Genomic DNA, 16,489 nt, shown 5'->3' with positions numbered 1-16,489 from the left:
CTCGTGAAGAACCAGAGTTTGCCATCCGATTCAACCCGGAGTTTTGCTGGGAACAACATGACGTACTTGATTTCCTGGGCTCCAAGTGCGCGCTTCACGTCCAGAAAGCTAGGATGTTGTTCTTGGACTCTCAGGTTGAAATCTGGAAAAAAGAACACTTTACTATTTTCACTTGTTAGCGGAGGGGGGGCGGGGCCGTGCAGTTTGGAGTATAACATATCAGTCCCGAAAGTTAAATACTCTAGCAAGAAGGGGTCCTGGGAGGGGTAGAGGGTGGCTCCCTGCTTCGGCCTACCCCCAGGCACACGATGAGCTCATTCAATTAGAAACACTTGGACAGACCCCATGGCTAAAGTTGCTTTAGTACCAGTTCTTCAACAAAAAGGTTGGCGGCCTGCCCCTCCACTCGTTCCGAAACCAAGAATCTGTACATTATTGCACGTCATTCGGCCTTCATAGTCATCCAGCTGCAAAGCCAGCGCCTCCTTTGAGGTTTGAAGTTCGGTCACCTGTTTCTTGAGGAGATCCGAGTCACTCACCAGGTCTTGTGTGATATTTTCCACAGCACTGACTCGGTCCGCCATTTTCCGCATATGTGCTCTGATCAAGGTGACCTCCGTGGCGACCGTGTCTATCTGGGTCTCGAGGGAAGTCTGCACAGTTGTTATTGCTGCTAAAATGTCTTTGTTTGTGGGTTCAGGGCTCTCACCATGGGTCGTGGCGGTGGTATGGCCCTTCTCGTGGCTTTTCTGCATGCGTACTTATCCAGCTTCACCTGCACTGCACTGCACCCACTATGGCCCGTTGCTATGATGTCGTCGGTAGACGGAGGTCAATAGAGGGCCGGGACACGCCAGCTACTCAATGCTAGCTGCAGTGGGGTTCCCAAAATGGCCTGTCGGCTTTGGCTGGTAGCACCCCAACCCTCAAGCTGACGGACAATTAGGCTGCACCTCTCAGCCACGCAGTAGTCCCAGGCCGTGCTCAACAACTTCGAGGATGGATGCCCCCGTGAATCATCAGCAAGTAGGCCTCAGTTCCTACTGTCCACTGCCGGATGTCCAAACTGGCCCCACTTAAGTCTAGCCCCAGGGCAGGCAACCAGCTAGCAGTTCCGAACTCTCACTGGCCCCGGGGCGCTAGGGCGGCGGTCTCGTACGGGGATCGACCATCTCCCCCCTCAGCAAGGGAATATGGCCTCTATGTGTCAGTCTGCCTGGAGCTCTACACCCCCAGGCAGAGGAGGCAAGTTGGTTATTGTGCAGGATACTTCAGCCCCACAGGTCGTCCAGTGCACAGCGGGAGCAGAAATGCGGGATGTTACATACACCCTCTGCTCTCAGGAAGGAGCCCCGTATCTCGGCCCCCCGCACTAGGCTCTCTTACCAGCAATCACTGGCCGCGACAGCGGCCTAACACGACGGCTCCGGACGTGGCAAGGAGGGTGTCTTAGGGGCAATGGACGCCGATGGGGGCCGAGGGGGTGCGCCTCTCCGTGCACAGGGTTCAGTACGGTGGGGGTAACGCGGTTCTGAAGAGAACCGGCTCCGGCCGGTCCAGAAATCGCCCCCACACTGACTTAGGCGCAAGGCTCCTGTGCGGGGCGGCGGCGACTGCCCCTCCTGTCGATCACAATCCTTCAGGGCAATTCCCTTGGGCGTCTCCTGTGTAGCCTGCGTCGCTGAGGAATGAGCACCGTGCAGCCGCCTCCGTAGCGATGACCCACAGCACAGGTCTCAGTCGCGGCATCGATTAGAGCTCCTCCCCCGGCATTCGTCACTCCTCTCCAGCACAGCCGTGGAGGAAAGGGTGAACGGGAAGTCGTAGCTCCTCGGGGGCACCTCCTAGCCAGGGCTAACTTCACACGGTCATAGGGCAGCAGTCACAGGCTTTGATTGGCACCCTTTAGAGAAAATCTGGCCGAGGCAGTCAATATAATGCAGATGTATTGGGAATGGGCGCAGCCGAGCTCTGCTACCATGCGTCCTTTCTTTTTGGCAGTTGGCTATGCCCCAATACTTTGTATTCTTGGCTTTTCTATTGCATACAAGGACCCCCGTTTAATACAAAGACCCTCCCCCTTTTCCCAAATGTTCCTATTATCTAGCTGTTAATTTTTCCTGGTTTACTAGTCTTATAAGGGACCAATGATCATCAATTTGTCCTTCTGCGCCACCAATACTTCATTAATTCCGACCTACTGGCCCCTGGCCAGCCTGCCCCCACATGTACCAGGGATGATGACCTTTTTTATTCCATCTCCTCTCTTTATTAGTCACCCTTTTTCCAACTTACCAAATCTTTTTCCCACCCACTTTATTGCTCCTAAGCCTAACATTCCATGGCCAGAAACCTCCCAGGCTTTTTTTTATGTCCCAGAGACTGAGCTTTAGTTCTGCCCACACTTACCTTAACAGCTACCACTAATATCCTTTTGTACGTCTAATCCCACTGACTATAAGCCACCTAGAGCTACCCTATATAACTCCACTGTACCCTGTTGATCATCACCAATGAATCAAACCACTCAGTTGGCAACCTCGCAGCATGTCTTTGCACTGAATAGTTCCTCAGCCTAAAGCTGGCCAAATAATAATATTCCTGTTCTATTACTCCAACCGGGGTCAACTCAAACTCAAATAATTTCAACATTAAGTTTCCCTTGCACACACCATAGTCCTGACAAGTGGCTAGATACCTCCCACACAAAACAGCTTCCTCTCCCAGGCATGTTCCACCTCAATCCACTGTCATGCTTCCTGCACTTTGTGAGTGAGTTCATTGTTTGCTTTACTCTCTTAGCCAATCTAAGCACTCTTTCTCCCTCCTATGCCAAACCTATACTTCTCCCAAAGAGACACTAGGCCACCCTTACACAAAAAGTGTTCTTGTTCCTTTTTCATATGTCAGATCCAAAACCCTGCCTGTCTAAGCACTGGCAGTACCTTATGCCACTCACAAGGAACTGCAACAAAAAGTCAGAATCCACCTAGCCCCCCTCCTGCCATTATGGAATCCTTACTGCAACCCTCCCTTAGGTTTATCACTTCATCTGTCAAATGACACCACCTCCCATTCTCTTTTGTCAATGGTATCTAATCTATGCAATCCTCGTGGCTCTTAAAATTTTTCTGTCAGCCTGAATTATCTTGTTAGCATCCTAGGGGCACTGTGAGGCATAGCAGCAATTGTACATCCTGTTTGCATATCTCCACCGGATGCTATCACCAAATACATGAGTTAAGCCATTGAGTAGTTGTTATAATCCAACTCTATGAATGATGAAAATAATATATTTCCACGATGAAGGTGGCCTATGAATGAGTGGGCTCTGAAACTTTGATTATGTGATACCACTTTGGGGCTAGGGGGAGAGTGAGAGTGTGGCGGTCGTGTAAAACCGTTATTTAATTATTTCATTAAAAAAACTCTGAACAGTAAAGGAATTACAGTTGCCATTTTTAAATGACCAATCTGGGCACAGTCCTCCCCACCGGTGGCTGCTGTAATGAATTATTAAAATTGATGAATGTGTCAAAGGAAATACATTGTGAGCAGTGTACTTGTAGGAGCCGGGTTTCACATTCTAGACTTACTCTGGAACCCCTGGTCGATGGCTCTGTTTTTCCTGCTTAAAAGTGTGGAGGAGAGAGAAAATAATTTGCCAATCATACGTTGCAATTCCAATGAACCATGACTCCGAGGAATCACATACTCCCAAATCAAAGTTTAGTTAGTTTATTACAAAGCCAAAAACAGTTGAGCATACAGAGACCTTAAGATGAGGGTGTAGCAATATATTGCAACCAAAGCAAAGCCAAATCTACGGGTAAAAATGAGTCGATATAGCATACAAAAGTTGACCAGTTCTAGAATCAAGACGCAGAATATAACTGCGTCAACATCTAGAATTTTCTTCATTGGAGGTTCATAAGTGAAAAGCATTATCCCTACACTACCACTATCATGACATCCCTACTTAGCATTTCCCAGGCAAGTTTAGAAAAGGTGTCAGCACGTGAAGCTTGCCAAGAAATGCACTCACGTTAAATGGGTCAAGTAGCATAAAGTTACATAGCTTGTCTTAAGATGCTCTCTCCTCTCAAGGCATGGCAGAAGTCCCCATACTTTGTCCCTGTAGGAAGGTGGCTACCTGACTATGGTTACCCCAGATTCTTTCCCTTGTGTTTAGCTGGTTTTCGACTTAGTTGGCCTGGTTCCCTGCTAATCAGGGTCCCAGGCTATCTGCTCTCTCTGTAAAATGGATTCCAGCCCCCTAGATTGGTATAAGAATGGGAGCAGTGCCAACGCACTCAGATTATCCTGACTGAAACTTATGAAATAAAACTCTGGACCCTTCGACATCCTACTCGACGTAGAAGACTGAAGAATCTCCCTTGTGGTCAAGGAGTGACCACCCTGTGCAAGCAGGCACCATCCAGCACCTCGACGTTTGCTTTGTTGCAGTTCCCGCCGGAACTCGAGCGACAGAGTTCGACAAGACTAAACGAGCCTACCTTCTAACAGCCCGATCCACAGTCCCTGCAGAGCTGAGACCCGTGGAGGCGACCTGAAGCGTGGGGCCCGCCATCTTGGAAAGAACACAAGACGCTGACCGTGCAGCCCACGAGTGATCCTCGAAGCTGTGCATTGGGGTCTGAGAAGCCCCAGCCCTGAGCCTCTCTTGCACCGAAGCTCACCCCTCTACACTCACCGAGTGCTGCGTGGGGCCCTTCTGCATCTTTTGGCTCAACGCGTTGGCCCGGTCACTTGCCCGTTGGTTTGTGGCCCCTGTGCCGACGAACTTTGAAAACCAACTTGTGAATCTGGTTGCTCCAGACTTGCACTCGCTCCCCTGAAAAGGAGCGCTCGCTCTGACCCTCCTGGTCTGAGTGTAACGCCATCTTCGAATCCTGCGTGGGTTGCCCTTGCCAAGTGTTGTTGACTCCGATCCGGAAGCCGACACCGCCGACAGCGAGAGCCTGCGTGGGACAGCTCGTGATCCACTCCTGGACATCCTCGGTGCCCCAGAGTCCACGTGGCAGCGGAGAGAAGCGACCCGTCAGCGAGCTGAAAGCGCCCGACATCGCCTGGTTCCATCTGGTTCCGGCCTGGTCACTGCTGAGTGACCCAGACTCTGTCCCCTCTGCTTTCAGATCATCTTTAACTTCGATCCACCCTTGGATCACCCCGGACACTTCTCGACTCGACGCCTGCAGCATCTTCAGCTCCAAGCACCATCAACCAGCGTGACAAAACCCGACACTACTTCGCACCTGTGCACCCGCTTCCTGTGGGTGAGGTAACTCCTAAACGCCGGTGTTCCCACACTGGTACACACCTCTAGTGTATGTGTCTAAAGTTTCATCTTGCTAGGTTAAGCGGAAGTCTCCTTAAACTATAACTTTATAACATTTACGCACCATTGACTTTGCATTGGTGCATGCTTGTGCTTTAAGCGCTGCACCCGAATCCCGCGGGCTTTTCCCGACTTCAGTATTGCTAGTCCCGATGGCTCCCAGCGATTCCCTAGGCCCTAGGCCTAACCACTGTTCGATTGGTATCTCTTATACCACTTTCTTAATATATGGTTTGCGTGGCCCCCCGGCCTCATCCATAATTGTGCAACTTTCATATGTTTAACTGTGCTTTTGTTTTAACGCTTGCGCCTCTGCACTCATAAAGAATACAGAGGATTATTTTAGAAATAAATACATATATTTTTATATATAACTTGTGTGGTGTCCTTTCATTTGGTATTACGGGATTGTGATTGGTAAAACAGCTCGCTTAACACGACCTCTCGAGTTTAGCCTTTAAGGCTGCTTAGTCCATGCTACCCTTAGGATAGCTTGTCTATAAGGTTGACTTACAACCAGACACCATAAGGGATTGTTTGGACTGATACAAGGTGGTTCCAGAATTGGAAACATCACATATCAGGCCAACTTCTAACACTGAGGTCACCCAAGAGAGTGGTGTAGGTCTATTGGATGAATGAGGTTGCAAGGAGATCTGAGAATTCATTAATTAAGCCCTTATTCTATCTGGGAGACCTGTACGTGATACAGAAAGTGGTGGTCTGAGTTGCATAAAATGGGAAGTGGGATGTCAACACCTCCATGAAATTCTACTTTCTTGCCAAGGCGGCAGGACCAAGAGCACATATAGACGACAGTGAAGCCTCATCCCTCCTTGTGTGCAATCCGCCCAATGGATGGTGTGACATGTGGGAAGAAGGATTGTGCGAGGATGTGGGGGTGAAGAGCCCATCAAACTTGTGAAAGGTGAGGTCTACAATATCTGTTGCATGGAGTACTGCAGAGCGATGTTAATTATCATGATTTGGAATGTGTTTTCTGTAGTTTGAAGGTGTGTGGTAGGTAGCTAGATCTGTACAAGGATAATACAAATACAAATACAAATACAAGTGCATGTATTGTGGAAAAGCTTTGTGATTTTTGGGGTCACCTTGGTCTGGTTGTGATTGGCAGTATATGGTGGTGTTGTACCACTCGGTGGAACAGTTGAATAAAGTAGGGAGAAGTGATGTGACTTCCTATGTGAAGATGTATTATCAGGAATATTGTCCCTTTCATGGCTTCTGCTTTTAAAGATAGTTTTGATGGGAAAACAGTGACGTTATTATCTAAGCAGATGAATGATTAGCACTGAAGTCCTTTTGCCTTGCTTGGTATTTTATAGCTAGTTTAGGCCGGACACCAGTGAAGTTGCTTCCTGTGCACATGGATGATGGAAAATGCAGTCAAGGCACTTCCAGTGCAGATGGAGGATGGGAAAGGCAGTGATGCCACTTCCTGTTAGGGGTTATGGGGAATAATGTTCACGTGCCAGGCTTTTTGTTTTAAACATGGTTGTGACAGAAAAACATTTATGGCACTTCTTGTGCAGATGGATGATGGGAAATGAAGTTCTGTTGCCCCAAGGCTCCATATGAAATAATAGTTAAATAAACTTGATGAACGTTGGCCTCAGCCCTATGGAAGCCAGTTGCATTTTGTGGGCGGAAACCACTTATATATTATCCACTGTTAGTTGTCACTCCACCACACACACAATTCACTTGAAAGCGAGCCGTTAGTTTTTTTTGATGCTCAATTTTTGGAAAAGCAGGAATGTTCAAGTTCAAAGTTCATTGTGTGATTACTTAATATCATTACAATTTGCGTGGAATAAAAATTATCATAACATGATCAGCAAAATATCCACTTGACCATAACAATTATATTCATGAGGCAGTAACAAACAACATACAATTAATACAAATAAGAATAGTATAGAAAGTAAGTGGTGTGCATGTAGGTCTTTTGCTAAAGTGCTCTGCTACAGGCATGTGTTCTTCTAAGTGCAAGTATCATTATGATGATTCCTGGGCAAACGTGTATGTCTTTCTGAGTGCAAAGTAGCATTATAAGAAATCATAACCAAAAAGGCGTCAGCGTACGCTATTTGATGAAGCTCGGCAACAGAGTGTATCTGTAACTGTTGTGATGACTCAAGCCATTTATTTCAAAGTGCTGAGGGGCCTGAAAAAATTAGGCCTATTAGAGATAAGCCGCCGATTTTTTTTTTTAAAGAGCTGAAGTGCCTGAAAAAGTTGGGCCTACAAGGTTTAAGCTGCCTACAATGATTCTTAAATCTATCTATGTTTAAAAACTTTAAAACAGGAAATTCAGTGCATTTGAATTATGTAAATGAAAAAAATTAATTGTCTTGCTTCAAAGTCCTGCTGTAAGATTTTTCGGGTTATGAATTTTACCTGGGACCCTTGGTTTTGTAGACGTGTAAAGTACAACAGTGTTTGGTCTAAAACCTGTTCCAGAAGCTGTTCTTTCGGCTTACTCTCTGTTATTCTCTAAGTCTGCTTGCGGGAGAAGTTTCCTCAATTCAGCAACATATTTTATGCCCCGACAGGACAAGATTGTTAAGGAACCTTCCATCCAGCTGATCACGGCTTGCGGGCATGTGCGAATGTTTAACTCATTAAAAGAAATTTCCTCAAGTCCCTAACTGCCGGGCAAGCACACAACAAGTGAGTTATTGTTTCATTAGGATAGGCCCATAATCAACTGTGTGCAGCTTGTTGTTTGCCTTTCCATGATGGCTGTAGGTCCTTCGAGTCATGCATTCCTAAGCGATGAATAAAAGTCTTTTTTATCGCGATGCTAAAATGGGCTGCTAGATGGACTTGGAGCTTTATATGTGTGTAGGAATATATCACTGTCCATGCGTGACGTCGTTTGAACAGTGTATTTCTTTTTCCAAGAGGGATTTCTTCTTTGCAGAATCATTGCTGGACCTGTTAAAGTTTGCCTGTCCTACCATACTGTCCTATACTGACTGGATATCAAGTTTGACCAGAGATTTTCTTAGGTAAGCTCCCCATGTGTTAGATGTCTCTTGGTCCATCTGGACTTCGATCTCTTTCCAGCGTAGACTGTTCAATAAGCGGGGCTCTGATGATCGAAATTTGTAGCATAGCTTCGCAAAGGAATTCATGCCTCGGAATTTCTGATTTTGGAGGCTGAATTCCAGCCGTACCTGTGCAGGGGATCATGGTCTGGCTTTAGAGCACTGCGACCGGTGCGATCGCACTGAGCGCAAACCTGTAGAGGGGGCGCTGGCCTCACGGGGGCACTGTTTTCAGCAGTAACTTGTGATTGGAGAAATAAGGGGAACTTTTGCCTGGTGGTAGTGAGGTAATCCGAGGAGATGGTCATTGGGTGTGGGGGGTGCCAAAAATAAATATTGCACCAGGCACCGCCAGCACTAAACCCAGGTCCTGAGGTGATGCAGACTTTGGGAGATTAAAAACGGCCTTATAAACCATGGACTGGAGCTTGTTTATTAATTCAGACTCCTTTCCACACCATGTGTCTAGTCTGTATGACAGGGTGGGAAGAGTTTGAGCTGCCATAACTTTTAAGAGGTAGTTGTAGGCCGGACAGCCCAGTTTTTTGTTCAATAGTCTGTAATCAAAGATTAGCAATTGGGCTTCAGCTCTTAGGTCCAATTTTTGTTCCTTGTGGGTCATTCCCTGCCCCAGTTTTATGCCAAGATATGTATAAGACGCTTGCTCTTCGACTGGTACCCCATTAACATGTCATTTGAAGTAGTTTGTTTTTTTGGGGATCCACTAGGAGTACAACCTTGGTTTTCTTTTAGTTCAACTCGAAATTTTCCTGGTCGAGGTAAATTGCTAAGTTATTTATTGCTATTTGCAGGCCAATCGGGCTTTGACTCATCACCACAATGTCATCTGCATACTGTAAAAAGGAATTGGCTCTTTGGCCAAGTTTGGCGGGTGACATTTTGGCGATTGCATGTGTTTTGTTATGTCTGCAAGAAACAGATTAAAAGCAGGAATGGTCTGACATGTCTTGAATCACCAAGCAAGCCTATGTCATGAATCATGTGAAAAAAACAATTATCAAAAAGTGAAATTGGTTTCTAATACAAACAATGAGAGTGAAAACACAGATAGTCCAGGAGACACTACGAGTGGTCAATGCAGACTATGAAAATAATAACAAAAAATAGTTCAAAGAAATATGTTGTGAAAAGCCCAGAGTAAGTGGATAAACGCGAAACACTTGTTGGCAGTCTACAATAATCTTATATTCTATTTTCGTGAAGAACTTGGAAAAGGAATCTTTTCAATGAATATCACTAAAGTCTATATGAATGATTGCCAACTCAAAGAGTTTGTATCCATAAGTTTACTCCAATTTTAGTGCCTTTACATTACAATTGGCATCACTGGGTATTGATTTCTCTGGGGATAATAACGCTGGGCTGTTCTCTGATTACTGCTTTTTTACAATTAAATTGACAATAAAGAGATATTACGTTGGTTCCCCGTTCACCTTATGGAGTGATTTATTCTAATTGGACTAAAAAAAGAGATCCCTCATATTGACGTTCTCGCTTAGACTGAAAATAATCAATGAATTAATAATAGATCTTTTTGAGTAGAGTACAAAAACAGATTTTATATTAAAATTAATTTCCTTTTTTCCTTTGAGGCACAGAATGTGGTGATGTGTTAAGTAAAGTAAGGCACCATTTACACACAGTTTTAATATCTGAAACATTTTACATTTCGGAATGTTTTGCTTATTTTGTCATAAAGTGGTTATGCATTTGATATAGAAAAACGCTTCTAAATAATAGGTTGATAAATATTGACTGACATCAGAAAATAGACTGGGGTTCAGTATTATAATTAATGGCCTAACCTGTGGTTAATTGGGGTCCCTCCTTTTCTTCTTGATGTATACTATCCCTGCCCCAATGATCCTTGAAGGGCAAAACTCCATTCTGGCAATTCTTTGCTAATCAGTAGCACCCTCTTCTTTAGTCTGGCTGCCCTGCATTGCAGAAGTCGGGGTGAATAAAAAATAGGGTCCCAAATATAAAGTGGGTGGTCTCTTTCACCAAGGGCTCAATGAGCGGCCGGAGAGGTGAAGCCGGACCCTCAAAGAGCCATGGCTAATGTGGACCGGAGGCACAGGCTAGGAAGCAGGCAGCACAAAGAGGAAGGGGTAGGGAGCACTGCAGTGGGTCCCCAAGGCTCCTGTTCCGGAATTCATGTATGGGGAAGGAGCGGCAAAATGGATTGGCTGGTCGTCCTTCAGATGGGCCAATTAGGTAAAGGGGCAGCTCCCTCCAAGCTTCTTACATAGGAGGGAGCACAGCTGTGCAGCAGCGTGTTGCTGTTATAGAACCTCTCTGTTGGTACTATTGAGCTGCTCACCGCTGGAAATCGCAGCTCGCCGCTAGCGTTGCTGTCAGGTGGCTGTCCGGCTGTACTGTGCCGGTTGCATGAGTGCAGCAATCCTGCTAAGGCTGAAGCTGGTACAGTGGGCTCAAAAGCAGGCCCACCTCTCGAAGCCCACAACATGTGACTGTCCGCAGAGGTACAGCGGCATCACAGAAGTGGACAGAGCAGTGCGGCTACCTCAGAAGCCACAAGGGCTGGATATCACCGAATGTGTGGGCTGAAGTAAGGAGGTGGGCCATTGCTATAGAGAGATGGACTGCTCCATCTTCTTACATGGGCGTAGCACTCAGGAGAACAAAGCGACACAGTGGGAGCAGATGCAGTTGGCTCGAAGGCGGAAGCAGGAAGGCACACGCAGGATGTCGAGCAGGCTGAGGAGGGAATCAGAGGCCAGGAAGAAACGATGGAAACCCACATGATACAGGGCAAAGGAAGAGGAGCTCACCCAGATGGCATGGGAGGAGACTCGCCGGCAAGACTTGGCCTGGCAGTCAGGAGGGGCCAGGCCTTGGAAACAGCGTGAGGCAGACAAGGAACTGCAGGCCCTAATTGTGATGGTATGAGAAGCGGCAAAGGAGTTTGGACACGAGTGCTTCCCTGGTCAACTTTTAAGCGGTGCACAACTGATCTGAAACTAAGGGGACGGCGGAGTCAGCGAGAACAAAAAAACGTCCAGGAAGCCCCACAGACCGCCAAAATGCAGCAATCCAAACCCCCTGCACATGCGGCCATGGCCGCAGTGTGGGGAAAGCAGCACAGGGCTTAGCCTCACGGATACAACATGGAGGCAGGGTTAAAAGAACAGGAAGCTTACCACAATTTGGGGCATGCAGCCAACACAACAGCGTCCGATTGGGAAGATACAGAAGGTTTACAGATACAGCAGTCAGAACTACATGGTGAGCACAGGGGCACAAAAGCGAGTCGGCATGGGGGAACTGTGGGGGAGCAAAAGTCGCTAGGTCAATTGAGCGCCGGTGAGCACAATGTTGGCATGCATGGCAATCTGAATTATGACACACAGGTGGGGACGGTAAATCACTCAGCAGCAGGCCCGCTTTGGCCATGAGCAGGTGCACAGCATATAGCCAAGTGACAGCAAATAGAGCAGAGTGCGGGGGCACACGGTAGGGGCAAGGCACCAACCGCTAGGGGCAAGGCACCAACCGGGAGGTGACTTCTTCGCAGGCAGTAGGCAATGGGGTAGCATCATCTCTCTTCGCGCAAATATTTCCCCAATGGCAGTTTGCCCCAGCAGTGCACCTGCACAAGTGATCAATTATTGGTTATTATTATGGGCAGGACCACACTCAGTCACCAGCAGCTGGTGTACTCGGAAATGCTGGCAATGAAACTTGTGCTGTTGGTTGGGCAAAGGCACAGCTCATGAGTCACAGTGCTGAGGGGAGCACAGACCTGGCGGGTTTTGCAGCGTCGCAGCACAAACCCAGCTAAAAAGGGAGCACAGCATTTTGTGAATGCTTACTAAGGTACCCAAGGAACACCACCCAAAGTTGAGCAACCTGCAAATGATGGGCCTGGGGGAGGCACAAGCAGGGTACTTGCTACAGTGGATCTCACTACAGCATGGGTGGGAGGGTCAGACTAAGCACTGCAGGCCAGCAAGCCAGCCAACGCTTACATTAGGCCTTAGAGTAGACCTTCCTCCGGTGATCATCCGATGATTGCCAAGGAAAACGGATTAGCGAGTCTCTTGCCTTAGTGGTCAAGGAGAGGATGTGCAGGAAGGAATTCATAGCCATATTCTTCCCCCTAGAGATAAGGTGTGGGGACCTAGACCTGGTTGCACAGGACAAAATAAAGAGGAAAATAGGGAGAGGCACAAACCTAGGATAGAGCACTCTATAGAGAATTGGCTACACACCTTTAGGATGGTAGCAAGTGTGGTATTAGAAAAAGTCAAGCAAAGCGCAACATCACTACTGCTCTATGAACAAAGGTTTGTGATGCATACATCACATATCATGGGGATGCCTGGCTTTGATATGAAGTCTTTAGAGAGACGGTGCAAACTTGGCTTAACATTTAGTGGGTGACACAGAGATGATGGTGGCAGCATGGCAGGGGGTAGCCAAAGTTGACTACAATTTTCACCTGGCAGGGGAGGAAGCCAGAACAGGAGGGCCCCTATCAAGCCTGGAAGCTCAAACGCATCTTCAGGAGGAAACCCACCAGGAGCAGGACAGCCATTTGCTAGAAGTTGACATGGTTGGGTGAAATTGGGGATCCACCTGTAAGTATAGTCACACTTAAGGCAACCTCGGGGAGGGCGAAAAAGGCAGGCCTCAAGCAGAAAAGAAAGACCCTCCCACGAAATAGCACAGGATCTGTGGTACTAGCCGTGGCTTGGGAGGGTGACAAAGGTAGAGCGAGGGTACCAACTCCAATCAAGGTTGACAGGCTCCTACAATCGCTGAATGGTTACCATAGGCAAGAAGATGTGCAGTTGTTGGCTAGTGGTTTTAAGTATATATTTTTTATAATTCCCTATGATGGCTCAGAAGTAGATCACATAAGTCAGACTCTGAAGTCCGTGGCTGAGCACAGAGAGCTGGTATGACAGAAAGTAGTGAAAGAAGTCAAATTTGGCCGCGTGGCGGGTCTATTTCAAAACATCCCTCTGGAGCATTTCAGTATGTCTCCATTGGGGAGTTGTACCCAAAAAGGAGATTGGCAGCTTTAGGCTACCTCACCACCCTCTCACACCTGGAAAGGGTGTCAGCAAATGACAGCTTGAGACCAGACCTGTGTTCTGTGGCCTACACTTCTGTTGATGAATTAATAGACATCCAATGGTAGCAAGGGAAGCCGCGACCTGTTCAGCAAAGAAGCAATGGTCCAGCAGATGGTGCAAGCAGTAAATACAGAGTTGAAAGTAAAAGGCATATGGTGACACATGCTATTTGACTGTGCCCTCCTAGCACGAAGGGGATTAGCAACAAGTGATGTGGGTAATGTATACTCTTCACAGCTTCATGAGAAATCATGGCATTGGATGACTCGGTGATATTTCGATGATCGATGTTAATGGTTCGCTAGAAACTGTTGATAAACTCTGGCCTTTGTTCCACCACCGAAGGGTTGTGTATTTCTTTCAGAAGCCTGGTGATAGACGGAAGCAATCCTGGGGCAGGTTTGGACGTTGTAGACCCCCAGCACAGCACTTGCTGGTCATTAGAAACCCCTGCTCTCAGTGCTTTATCATGTGGTGCAGTAGTCAGAGCTGACTAATACATATTTGCGATATCAAGTGGTATGTGTCGCTATTGCTGGGAACTTTGGAGACTGTAGTCCCCCAGAGCAGCATTGTGCGCGTCTGGTTTGCGAGAGTCAGTGTTGACTAAAATCGCCCCAAAATATCAAGTGGGCATAGCCTCTCATGCGAAGGACTCTGGAGGCTGTAGTCCACCAGTGGGCTTTCACTAGTAGTCTAGTCTAGGATTGCCCCCTTCTCCAGACAAAAATACCAGCCATTTGTTCACATTTTAAGATTCTTCGAAGGCCTAGACATGATACTAAAATAGAACGGTATATAAAATGATCTGTATTCATTTTTGACATGGCCTTTCTGTTTTTTTTTAGTTTATCAGCCAAAGATCATTAGAACAGTTCTGGAACACATTGTGAAGCGCAGTCCTCTTTTAATTTCTGTTTTAAGTGTTTGAACATATGGTGGAAACAATACCAGCTTTAAGTGTTTTCCACATTTTTGTACCAGCCATGACTGTAAAATAGCAGTCATGGCGGTAAAAAGCTGACCAGGTGTCAACATTACAAGGGTCTGTAGCAGCCCCTTCTATCAATGTGCTTATAGCACGCTGCGGGTCCAGGGCGAACTAATACCGGCATGCAATAACAAGTGGGCGGAGACTCTGACACCAGTGCCTCTGGACGCTGTCGTCATCAGACTTGGCCTTCGATGATAAATAGCAGCTGCTTCTTTCAATGTGCGTGTCTTAAAACAGGGGTGTAACAGACACCCCGCAGTCCCCGTGGTGCGGGGTTCTCAGTCTTCTCTTCATGAAGGGGGTCCCCGCAACATGTCTGTGCAGCGTTTCTCTCTAAAGCAGCTGCAGTGTGCAGCCTGCTCTCAGCTGACACCGCTAAGACTGAAAAAAAGCAAAATAACTTGTCATTTCAGTCTGACCCTGCCAGGCACCTTTCAGAAGTGAATGGGGCCGTGAGACAGAGCGTGTTCCAGTACTCCACAGAGCACTGCTCGTTTTAGAGGAAAGAGGCAGTACAGAAGCTACTGGAGTAGAGGTGGGGTAGCTGCCTTGCCCAGAGAAAAATGCCAGCATCTCTTCATATTTTCTGATTCTGCAAATGCCTGTACACAATTCTGAAGTGGAACTTTATATGAAATAACCTGTCTTCATTTCAACATGGCCTTGCTGCCTTTGTTTACTTAAGTTATCAGTCATGGGTCATTATGACTGCTTTAGAATACATTTTAAAGTGTTTTCTTCTTACATTAACTGTTTAAAGTATGTACTGATCAGGGGAAAACATACCTGCTAGGACATTAAATGCTTGTAATTTCAGATTATTTCACATTGTTTCCATTAAATGATCTGCATGGAATCCCCGAGTTCTTTTTCACTCTGTTAATACCGGTGAATATGATGTCAATGTACACCATGAAATATACAGGCCCAAAAGTGATAATACCAGTAATTGAAATGTCGATGTGCGCCTTAAACTATGCATGCATAACAATGTCAAAAATAGTAAAATCAATTTTGATGTCCTCTATGACAATTGTATGCTCAATAATGAGAATGTTGGTAAATATGATATCAATGACTGCCACGTTTTATGCATAAGCAGCAATAACCTCATATTATTACTGTTGAATTCATCTAAGATGGCCTCCTCATCGACCGCGAGTCAGAGATATGTGGGAACACTCAGCCATTCAGGACATAGCACGCACATCACATATAGTAATCACGCAATCCTCATTCTGGACATCTGGACACATGCACACTTGCCCACACTAGTTATCCCCGAGATCGAGAGCCATCTGTGTCCCCGTTATCAGATGGTTGTACTTATAATTTATGAATAGGCTCTACATACTCTACAAGAATGTGTAATCGATTCATCGTACTTGAAGAAACTATAAAATGCTGGGCAAAACCTATGTACGCGGAGAATGTCTTCAGACGCATCTCTGTCGATGCTCTCCTGGCCGCAGCATTTAATTAAACCAAAATGTTCCCGTTTTGCCAAACCCCTTTTGCCTTTTCATTTTTCAAGGTACACTCACATCCCAGCAATATTTTGGCGAACCAGACAAGAGAGATTGTTTTATTGAACCTGACTGCTGCCGAAAGACCAGGACCCCTGCCCGAACCGATTCACTTCTGCACAACAAGACCGATGAGTAGACGCCATAATTGATTAATATTTCTGCTGAATCTGCAGGCCGGAGGTCCATCCGGAGGTCACCGTCACAAGGGTAAGAGACTACATCTGATCCTTAGTTCCAGCATGTGGCAAAACGAGGACAAGCGAGATCACTTTTTTCCTAGTCAGCCCGCTGTAGAAGGTGAAAGTAGGTTGCATGTTTTTTTGCTTGAACCATTGAGCGTTACACAACTGGTATGCCCCTGGCCCCTGGTGTGTTACATAGGGCCACTCCTTTTTTTGCTTGAACCG

The 16,489-nt window shown here is 46.6% G+C and overlaps 1 protein-coding gene across 2 annotated transcripts in view; it reads left to right on the top strand.

Moving 5' to 3' along the window:
* SH2D4A (SH2 domain containing 4A) overlaps window positions 1-16,489 on the top strand; it is a 606,680-nt gene that overhangs the window by 58,608 nt on the left and 531,583 nt on the right. The window contains exons 2-3 of one of the 2 annotated variants that reach the window (XM_086961816.1): window positions 7,936-8,053; window positions 16,088-16,289. The gene's annotated coding sequence lies outside the window, so the exon portion shown is untranslated. The remainder of the gene's footprint in view (window positions 1-7,935; window positions 8,054-16,087; window positions 16,290-16,489) is intronic. The other variant, XM_086961815.1, reaches the window with a different exon arrangement.

This window comes from Lissotriton vulgaris, chromosome 3_1, assembly GCF_964263255.1.
Source record: "Lissotriton vulgaris chromosome 3_1, aLisVul1.2, whole genome shotgun sequence".
NCBI classification, from domain to species: domain Eukaryota; kingdom Metazoa; phylum Chordata; class Amphibia; order Caudata; family Salamandridae; genus Lissotriton; species Lissotriton vulgaris.
This window is presented reverse-complemented; position numbering and strand designations above follow the sequence as displayed.